This window comes from Orbicella faveolata, unplaced genomic scaffold, assembly GCF_042242905.1.
Source record: "Orbicella faveolata isolate gen_17 unplaced genomic scaffold, um_ofav_v1 contig_34, whole genome shotgun sequence".
Taxonomy (NCBI): domain Eukaryota; kingdom Metazoa; phylum Cnidaria; class Anthozoa; order Scleractinia; family Merulinidae; genus Orbicella; species Orbicella faveolata.
This window is the reverse complement of record NW_028301563.1, coordinates 1,017,178-1,028,814: the sequence shown is the minus strand read 5'-3', so window position 1 is coordinate 1,028,814 and position 11,637 is coordinate 1,017,178. Positions and strand designations below refer to the sequence as shown.

Here is an 11,637-nt window from a genome sequence, read left to right as displayed (position 1 = left end):
TCTTCTCCCACATTCCTTGCATGGTAAAGGCTGCTCGTGGTATGGGTGCTCATGCGCTTCTGCAGCTTGTCAGGGCGCATGAATCTTTTTTAGCAGAACCAACATTGGTACAAGTGCATCATCTGAAACAAAAATAACTTTTATCGATGTGAATTGGTGACAATATCAGTCGGTTTGTTTGAGAGTGTTTAATCTTTAATCTTTAATAGTACGTTGTCATTTAATGTGTTGGACTATGTCTTGGCTTTTAGAAATGCATGAGCTCTGCAAACCATGTTTCCTTTAAAAATACCATAGTTGTAATCAGGCATGATAATGATAAGAATTAAAATTTTGTTGTCACTGTCTAAAAGCCTTTTTGTGTGGACGTTTTGGGTAAAATACTATGGTACCACCTGAAACTATGGACCCATCAAGTTGTGGCAAAACCTTGTCTTTGCTGTGTGCTCCCACCTCGCGTCCACCGCAGGTGAAAATATGTAGCACTGTGGTGAAGAGGAGTGCGACCGCAATTGAAACTAGACGCTTTGCTGCGTATACCCAGGCAGCTGTTGCATATTGCAATTTGCTAAATGTTCTGCATTTGAAGTTGTACGAAATTCAATCAAGTTGATGTGCTTAAGCTATTCTGCTTTTGATTGCATTTCTTGGAATCGATTAATAGCTTATTACTTGTTTGGAGGTCTTCAGGCTGTGAAATGAGTCAAGGTCTTTATATCAGCCTATAAACGTTTCAGTCTATTTTCCTTAGCCTTTGTCGTTATTTGCGTTTCTCAAGCAAGCAAGACATTTTGAATTTTTTATAGTTATGGCGGTGCGTGACATAGACTTACAAATGTGTTTGTCGAAATCATATACTTATCTCGTGAGTTTTAGCCCATTCAGAAGTTAAAGTTTTAAGAAAAGTGCTTATGTAAATGCTTGTTTGTTCAGCACAGGTAATCAATTGCCTAGATAGCCAAAGTTAGTTCCAGATGTTTACATTATTTTCTGGCCGCAATGTTGGCATATCGCGGAGGTACACACCAACATGGCAGCTCCATACTGGTCCCTGTAAATTTGTGCAAAATATTGCGACAAATATCTGAGCTTGAGAAAACGCACAGTAATCTCCTATAACCTGAAAATTTCTTGATTGAATGAATGAATGAATGACAACTTTATTTAAGTCTCAGTGTTAATAGCTGAGCACAAGTGCTCTACTAATTGGGGAGACTAAGATATAAAGTAAGATGTATTCACCTAGGACTTAGTAAAATTAAGAAAATATTAAAATTTAATAAAAAAAAAACTAATTTGTTGATAAATACTATCATAATATTATCACCTAATAGTTATTTAACAACTAACTACATAGATGAACAGCAAGAACAACACATACATCCGTCGTCCAGCAGAGAGCTAATGTCAAACTTTCTAATAGTGCTTTTAAAGTTGTTCAAAGATTTTATCCACTAAATGGTTTTCGAATAAATTTTTTATTGCGTCAGGATTGTGTGACAGTTCAAGCCAAGAATTGTTTTGCTGGGGTCAATGTACATTAGTTTCTTTCAGCTTAAATGTACAATAATTTGCTACATGAGTTTCATTCTTGTAAAGACACATAACTCTGTTACAAGAGAATAACAAGAGAATATCGTTCAGTTCGAGATCTTATCTTTATTATACTTTACAAAGTTTCTCAGAGCGTTTTACTTAGGTGTACTTGAACATTCGTAAACAAATTCTCTAACCTTTCTGCTCTTGTTGCTTAGACGTTCTTGAGTTCATGCTGGGATTCTGCTTGGTTCACGATCATGTCTGAAAATACAATGACACTTCTGAAGAAGCTTTTTATCAAGTTGAAGAGTTGATAGCCATGGTTGATGGCTCCTTTGGTATAACATTATTCTTAATAAATTCATTCAAAATGTTCACTCCTAAATTGATCTCTCATAAGGCTTGCAGACCGACCTGTTTTGAAAACGCTTAATGTCCTTTAGTGTTGGTCTACCTCGAACGGTGTGTTCATTTGTATGTGATTTCATCGCGCTAGAAATCATGGAATCCGTGCAAACTTTTCATGACGACAACTTCTGTAAATTCCATGTGCTGTGCGCATGCACAGGTGACGCACGCGTTTTAGAGACCAGACGACGACTTGTGACTGAACGTGGAAAAAAAAACAGAGCCAAAATTTAAACCCAGGCCTCACTGCCTGGGTAAAAATACTGTGGCATAACAGACGAGGTAATACCTCTGGGAAGTAATGTATGAACTAGTTTGGGCACCAGTTACAATGGCTTGTGTAGAGAGTAAGAATGGCTGTAAGATGGCTGTCAGGCTTAGTCCTGTGGAGCCCCCAGTACAACCCTGGAAGAAAAGTTATTCACTCCTATGGTTGAAGGTACTACTTATTTTGAAGATTAGTCCACCAGGGATCAAAAGCTGTCAGATTTATTTAAACTAGAGTTTACATGGCTCGTTGTGTCCGTGGTTACATCGTAGTCAACTGAAATGGAAATAATTACGAGATAAATTACTATTTACTACAATCTAAATCGAAGCGACAAACTATTTCGAAACTTACAGTTTGTGTTCCTGAGTGTCAGATCCCTTTGATCGCGATCTTGATGTTTATGTTTACGACTGTTGATGACTTGGCTTTGAATACCGTTACATGATAAATTTTTCCTTTTAAAACTTAAGTCACATGACCTGTTTTTTCCGCCACGCTAGTTGAGGCGACTTTGCAATTACCAACAATAGTTAATTCTAATTTTTTTTTACATGCGACTGAACATGCAAATTAAAAAGAAAAAGCTTTGGTTTGCTTTGAAGTGTGGAACAGTTCACTGGTTTGTTTGCAAATATTGAACAGTTTGTTAGTTTGAAGAATAGGGTGACCTCTGCAAAACTTATGTTTGCTTGATTCACACTAAAAATAACATGGATGGTGAAAAAAGGTGTCAGACTGGCTGGCAATGCTCATTCTCTCTTGAGGGCACAAATGGTATGGGTAAAGACTAACAACCAGACTAATTGAAAATCAGTAAAGTGTGAATTTGTGCTGACCAGGTATGAAATCGATAAGAACAACCAATACCACTATCTCAAAATATGATGTACAGCAAGTAGAATGTATACAAGAATAAAAAATCCTTTGTTTGATTTTGAGTAAATCTCAAAAACCTTTCAATTTATACTTTTTGCACTACCCATTATAGTAAATGGACTGTCAGATAAGCATCCTTCTCCTGACATTGCTTCAGATAACATCAAAATTTGTTTGGAGGTTACTGGTGTGTTTTGAAGCCATGAAAATTTTAGTTATTCTCCGTGAACAATTGATGATCCACAGATCAATGGATTAATACGTGTATATTGGATATAATAACTGGTGATTAATGCCAAACTATATTTAAATACTCAGCTTTTGGATGAGTTGGTGTATGCTGGGTCAAGTGATACTGGCGAGCAAACCTTTTTCCCACATTCACGGGAAAAAGGCTGCTTACCGGTATGGGTCGTCACGTGTCTCGTTAATTCTGTTGGCTGCTTGCACTTGTGCGGGCAATTTGGACATTTGTACGCCATCTGAAAGACAAAATAAACTGAATCGATGTGTATTACATTGTTGACAACAAGTTATTAGGTTTTTGAACATTTTAGTAGTGTGTAGTATTACTGAAAATTATACTTTGGATATCATAACACATTCCTTAAGTCTGATCTTATTGTAGTCTATTAAATGTGTCTTTCCTAGTCTAATGCTGGCTGTGCCTACGTATTTTTGTTGCACTCATTGTGCACCTGATGCAATGTATAGACTACTTGCCATGCCCTTGTGAGAGTTTGTTTATGCATTGAAGTGATTTCTATGATTAATTTGTGAACCTACAGCACCAGTGTTTACTTTTGTGAACCATGTGCTTCAATACATGCATGCAATGTACAAACTCCCATCTTGTGTTGTGTTAACCTAAGGCAGGCGAGCTGCAGATGCACTGTTTGTGGAATTAATTTATAAACAAGCAAGCCAAAATATTTATACAATAGTTTAAAACAAATATCGTTTTGCCTTCTGGTAGCAAAAACCGAAAAAATGCTGTTAAGTTAACACAAATCTAGCCTCTGGTAACTTGTCACTCCCTTTGTTTCTCTATGACATTGCATAACATAGATGAAGCTGACAAAATCAACTCAATAGAAATTAACAACTTTTAGTTATGTATATTGGTAACAACATTTTTTTTAGAGCTTTTTAACATTAATGAGTACTGCTTAATTGGAATTGCTCTCTTAATATCATAACACATTTCGAAAGTCTGATGTTATTTTAGTCCATTTAATGTAAAGGTGCAGACAACTTTTTTGGGTACCAGTGATGGTGGCTGGTGAGGAGGATGGAACAGCATTCAGATGGTGGCTGGGCTATAATCCTGGGCTCTACAAGCTCTACCTCTATAGTGCTACTTGAAACGTTTTTTGCTGATCTTTTACATGAGCATTTTGTGCGTATGTGAAAGAGCGATTTCTATTTGAATAGTTATAAAAAATGGTAAAAGAGTTTCTTTATCTGAAAAAAAAATTGTAAGTAATTGAGTAACAAAATTACTGTTTGTCTATGGGTCTTATTTCAATAAAGAAAGAGCATTGATGTGAATGTGGCTGTGAAGAATAGCCTGGTATGGCTGAAAAAGCCAACAACTTCCTATGGACAGGCAATTGCGCAAAGAAAAAAGAGAGAACTTGTGTAGGCTGTAGTGACTTGCTGGTGTGGAAGATGGAATAGCTGTTAGGTGCAGTGGCTGTCAGGCTAATTTTTTGTGGAGCCCCTTTACAAGCCAAGCCTGGAATAAAAAGTGTTTTTGGTTTGTTTTGGAGGGTTCGAAAATTCATTGGTTTGAAGAAACGCATGAGGTCTCCAACACAAGTGTTTGAATATTCTCACTTTATTGTACCAATGGCTAAAGACAAACAACTAACAAGTTTCAATTTTGCTGTCTGTTGTAGTGAATAGACTGCTAGATAAGCACCATTCTCATGACATTGTTTTTAATGATTCCAAAATGTGGTTGAAGTTTTGTTTTAATGCCATGAAAAGTTTGGTTATTTTTCTGTAACTGGTTGGCGATGGATTGATAAATTGGATACAATAACTGGTTCTTAATGCAAAATTGTATTTGTTTACATTTACCTCTTGATTTACATTATCCAGAATATTACTAAAAATATTATAATTTGAAAGTTTCCTCAAGTCAAACTTAAGGCTAACCTGGCTGTGAGCAGCTGTGATCCAATGGGAAACCATGGTAATTCAGGTTTGGTTTATTTTGGAGGGTTGGAAAAATCATTGGTTTGAAGAAATGGACAAAATCTCCAACACAAGTGTTCCTGTGATCCACATCATCCACCAGTGTGTGAATATTCTCACTTTATTGCACAATTGGGTAAAGACAGACAAGTAGAGATGGGAAGTTTATTTTAAAAATTATTTGGTTTGAAAGACATAATTTTCTTTTTTCTTTGATAAAGTTGTGGATGACCTCGACAAAAACTACACCAACTGAAAAACAAGTTCGCCTTCAAAGAGGAAATTATTAATGAGCTGAATGGTGAGCTCATTTTCAAAAACAAAACGCTGGTAAACAAAGGTTATAGAATTGATATCTATTTGAGTTGAGTTTATGCCATTTTCTGCACTGACTGACTATGGACAAATGCCAGTTGTGGGAAAAACAAAAATAGATGAAGAAAAAACATCAGTTGGTGTCATCTTTCAAAAATTTCACCAATAAACTCTCAATGAATGGTGAAAGAATTGTCACAGCTACTTTACACACATTTCACCTGTGCTATACAGGAAAATTTTTAGTGATATGCTGTACAAATTTCATATGCTACTTAACACACATTTCACCTGCATGTTATGAATAGTGGAAATTTGCCGTGTTGTCATCTGCTCATTGCATGCTGTTTAAACATATATCTGGTTGTCTGTTACTTGGGTGTAAAATTTGAGAAGCAACATCACTGACTGAGAAATCTATTTGTGGTCTGGTAACGTTTTTGACAATTCATGCACATAGTAATTTGATTATAAGGCTTTTTTCAAAGTCTAGCAGTTTAAGACTTCCAAGTTTATTTTCTCTAATAATGGTAATTTCGACTTTTGCTGGTTTACCTTCCCATGTATAATTGAATGATATCCTGTTTATTTCTTTCAAAAAATGCTTGGGAATAGTAAGAACAGACACATTGTAAATGAGCTTAGACAAACCTGAAGTCTTAACAACATTGAACCTTCCCAGTGGAGTGAGTTTCCTCCATTTCCAGCCATTGAGAGTTTTTTCTAGAATTGTAATCTTTTCCTGAAATTTTAGTTTGTCTGCATGTTCAGTGCTATAGGAGAAATATATGCCAAGAGTGCAGATGGATTCTTTCGGCCATCTAAAGTTAAAAGGTTTGTGCGTCTCTCCAGCGTCCAAGCCACATTGCTTGTGTTTTAGAATTGTTGATTTCTAGCCCAGATATCGAGCTGAACTTGTCAGGTTGATATCTGGGAGGAGGATCTTTTCTCTACCTTGGGAAAGGTACTGACATAAGCTCTTCCATTCAATGATTTTCTAAGATATTCCAGCCTGAAATTTAGGGAACTTCTAGTTTCCCAACATGAACTCCTTTCCTTCGTCTGTTTTCCCCTCCAAGGCGAATGGGGAAAAACTGAAAAAATTAAACTTTCTCTCCTGTGGAAGATACATTCTCCATGCCAAATTTAGAAAGAAAAATCAGCGTCCACTGCAAGTCTACCCAATAGGATAATTCGTGACCGCAAGATAGATCATGTAATAGAGTCCTAAAGTGTGACATCACAAAAAAATAAATTTGAGAAATTATGGGATTTGGCACCATTTTCGAATAGAGCATCCTTAAAAAAGGGTGTTTGCCAAAAATTACCTCTTAATTGTAATTCCCAGCCAAAATATAAAGGATGAAAATTTGGTACTGCCCCATGTAAATCTCTCTAATTTTGAGTCAGTTCTAAACTGAAGGAATTGAACCAAATTTTGAAGGGTTTGTATGGGATGCTATCAAACTTTGATCCCTTATATCTCTATCAGGAATTGCAATTCAGAGCTAATTTTTGGGATGAGGGCATCTTTTAGGATCCTCTATAAGAGTATGACATCATGTCCCATAATTTCAAAACTTTTATTTTTGTGATGTCATCACCTTAGGACTCTATTGTAGAGACAAATCCCGGTGCCCATTAGGTGCGGCATGCCTGAGTCGTGACTACCAAGCCACACTTGAAAACGTCAATGGAAAGGGGACTGACCGCGAATCAATTCACAAGATTCTGCAAGCACAGGTCTTATTTAGAGATGAGAGTAAATGGAATGCAGCCATGTTGAGCAAACACATCTTGTCCCTAAGGGACACCAAAACAGAATTTGTAGTGACCAAGTAAATAATGGCCCATGTAAGACTATATTTAAATGTGACAAAGAGATGCAACCTGTGCTTAATGGAAAATTCTTCATCCTATGGAAACAGGGCATGAGTACCTTGAAAAAAGAATGAAAATTTGGCACTGCCCCATGTAAATCTCTCTAAGGTTTGCGTGTCTTGTATACGTCGTGGTCTTCCCCTTAAGGTACACCCGGATCCATTAGGGTCTCAAAGATTTCTTGGACTTCTATTCCTGCACAACGTAAAAGTAACACCTTCGAGCAGCTGCTGTGATCCCACGACCATCCACATAAAATTGAAATGCCTTTTACCATCACTGCCATGTTGGCCCCACATTCATGCTATCTCCTTGACGATCAGATGGCTTAATTCCACAAAGTTTGTCATTTGTCACCATAACTTTCCTTCAAACGTGTCTTCGTATCACTTTATTCTTGTCCCCAATTGTAGTGTTTCATGGTCAGTGAAACATCTAGATTTAACCAAAATAAGTGCATGCAATACAGTTTCAACTCGACACTTGACCATGTGCTTTTGATCACCTCGTAATTCATTTTGGCCGTACATGATTACATCATCGATACTACATGCATGGTTATCCCAAGGAATTTTACTCCTTTGACTATCACATTTTATTGTGAGAAGGATTTAGTAAAAAGTACAAAGTCATGATTGATGACCAGTTGAAACTGAATTCTTGTGGAAGTTGTGGTCTTAATGTCCAAAATGCCGGTGTGTATTTGCCGTACTGTGTAGAGGGATGGAAACCCCTTCATGAAGTTCACATGCATGACCGAATTTCAAAATAAAAATGAGCGATAGAAATTTTACACAACGTTTTGATGTCATCATGACATCACTATCAAGTGACAAGAAAATAACGGTTCAACAGTGTTATATATGCTGTGAGAGGTGTGACTGTTCATTAACTTATTTGTTTAAAGTTTTGCGCAGATGGAATCTGATTGCGTGTTCAGGCTAGGTTTCTTCTTTCTAATGAACAGCATTTCGTAAATCACACAATCTAGTTTTGCGTTGCATTTCTTTCGAGTGCAAATCACCGAAGCCACTGAAAACACTGCAAAGGGTCATAAAGCAGCTGAAACAACTAGATAACATCGTCGTAACGAAGCCAGATAAAGGTACTGGTGTAGTCTTTATGAACAAATCTGATTATGTTAGCCTTCTGGGTCAGGCATCTATAAACGATACATCTAAACTCGTTCCTGTCAGCTTGCAGAGACCAAAAATGAAAGGCCGGTCATTGAAACATTACCACCCCCTGTTGCAGAAGTAGACACACCTCGATTCTGTGGTTCGTAAGATTCTGCCAAAGGAGATTACCGATTCCGTTTGTCAGAAAGGCTCATGCCTTACCCACCTTTATGGTCTTCCAAAGACACACACAGAAGTTATCAATGAGACCAATCTTGTCTGCCACGGGCACCTACAACTATGCCCTCGCCAAGTGGCTTGATGAAAAACTGAAGCCGCTGTCAGTTAATCGCCACACAATTTCTGATATGTTTGCTTCTGCAGAAGAGATTCAAGACCTAAAAGTCGACGAAAACGACATTTTGGTATCCTATGATGTCACGTCTTTGTTTACTAATGTACCACTTAAGGAAACTATCGAAATGATCGCCGAAAAAGTGTTCGTAAACAACTGGTTTAACAAAACACAAGTTAAACATCACTCAGCCTGACCTGATTCAACTTCTAGAAGTAGCAACTAAGAACCAATTGTCCCAGTTCGATGGCAAGCTTGATGAACAGACAGAGTGGCAATGGGCTCACCTTTGGGACCCCTTATGGCAAACGCATTTCTCTGCTCCATCGAAGAGAAATTAGAACATGACAACAAGCTCCCAGAGTTTTATAGGCGGTATGTTGATGACATACTTGCCACGATGAAGGATGTGCCAGCAGCAGAAGCCTTTTTAACAACACTTAACAATTGTCATCCATCCATAAATTTCACAATGGAACTAGCTTCCGTCAACAAGCTACCATTTAATTGGTATGGAAATACTTAAGAAAGGTCACAAACTGGAAACCAGTGTTTACCGCAAGCCAACAAATACCGGCCTACTACTCCATCACCAAAGCCATGTGGACAAAAGGTACAAGAAATCGCTCATTAACACCATGTTAAACCGTGCTTTTCACCTGTCATCCACATGGGAGTCTTTCGTGACTGAACGTGATTGCCTGAAGCTGATGTTTACGAACCTCAAGTACCCTGAAAGCCTAATTAACTCCATCATTTCTCACTTTGTCACCTCAATGATGATCAAAGATCCTCTTGTGCCACCTCAACTACCCGTCAACGAAGATACTGTTCACCAAGTGGTATTGCCATTTAAAGATCAAACGTCGGCCGATGCAGTGAAAAAACAACTATCTGACCTGAGTAGGAAAATCGATCACACTCTTCAACCAGTATTCAAGAGTTGAAAAATCTGTGAAGATCTCAAGATGCATGAACCAAAACCACCTCTAATTAATCAACAATGCGTAGTGTACAATTACCAATGTGATCTGTGCAATGCAGAGTATGTTGGGTATACCAGCTGGCATTTGTGGCAACGTATTGATGAACACAGGTTCTCTGCAATCGGAAAGCATTTAAAGAACGATCACGGCCTTTATAACATCGACGACCTTGCCAATAATTTTTCCGTCCTAAACAAATGCAACGGAAAACTGGATTGTTTGATTTACGAAGTGCTGTTTATTAGAAAGAAGAAACCTAGCCTGAACACGCAATTGGATTCCATCCACATGAAACTATTTGTTTAAACAAATATGTTAATGAACAATCACACCTCTCAGTGCATGTATAACACTGTTGAACCGTTATTTTCTTGTCACTTGATAAAGATGTCATGACGACATCGAAACGTTGTGTAAAATTTCTCTCGCTCATTTTTATTTTGAAATGTTTATCGAAATTTAACCTCATTCATGACCGAATTGTTTCAAAAAAATTCACATGCATGGCAAAATCGTTTCACATGGTTGCAAAAAAATTTCACATGCATTATACGAAGTTCATAATAGAAAAAAGTTCACATGCAAGACAAATACTTTCACATGCGTTACAAAGATTTCATGTGCATGTGAATATCTAATATAGCAAGCATGTATATTTCCAACATTTCACAATTCCTTTCACAAACTTTTCACATACTCTTAGTGAAGAATTAGTATTTGCGTGAAAAAAAACCCTCAGGTGACACGCATCGATTGATAAGAATTGTAAACTCATTTGATAGCGTAGTTTGTTTCCCTCAGAAAATTCACTATGGAAGAGACATATTGCCAGTAAATCTTAGAAAATAGGTAAATGTGACAATGACTGTGAACTAAGCGCCTTTGCTATGCAGAACAAAAAAATTACATATTGGTGTTTAATGTTTCCAAGAATGAACAAAATCTTATCGACAAATTGTTGAAACTCGAATATATTTTTTAAGCAACGTGTTATTGTATCTATTGCAATTGCTTGAAAGTCTGAATTCTTGGATTATTTACTTACAGACATTATTTTGACACTAGCTTATAACAGGCAATTCAGTAAGTGAACTTCCTTGCTGGTTTTTTCCATTAAAGTTTTGGTTTTCCTTATTCTTTGGCTCTTACCACTTGCCTTGGGTCTCTATGCTTCATTTCTGTAATATTGAAAATCTTTTGAAAGTACAAATCTTTGATCTTTTCCTGGATTTACGCTCATCACCTTGTTTAGTAGACAACAAAATTTTTCCATAGAGCATGGTCCATATCATTGTGTGATCGCAGTATGAATTTTCTTCTGCAGCTTTGGCTTAATAGATAATCAACCAAAAATAATGGCCCATGTAAGACTACATTTAAATGTGACATAGAGATGCAACCTGTGCATAATGGCAAAATTCTTCATCCTATGGAAACAGGGCATGAGTACCTTGAAAAAAGAATGGGCGTACAGGCATGCAAGTGTGCAAGAAGTGCAGCATGCTTGGATGATCACACTTCCGTAGTGCTATGTTTGTCCTTTCGTTATGCAATTAATTATATAGATGAACTTGACTGAGCACATGCACGAACCTCTAAAGGGTGCAATGTTTGTGGCCATGTTTGTGTACCAAACCAATCCTGTGGGAGTTGAACTGTTTTCTTAAGTAAGCACTTTCGTTTGGT

At 37.2% G+C, this 11,637-nt stretch overlaps 1 pseudogene; it reads left to right on the top strand.

Moving 5' to 3' along the window:
- The first annotated feature begins 8,476 nt into the window (after positions 1–8,476).
- Positions 8,477–10,257, top strand: LOC149104223 (uncharacterized; annotated as a pseudogene).
- Positions 10,258–11,637: the final 1,380 nt, after the last annotated feature.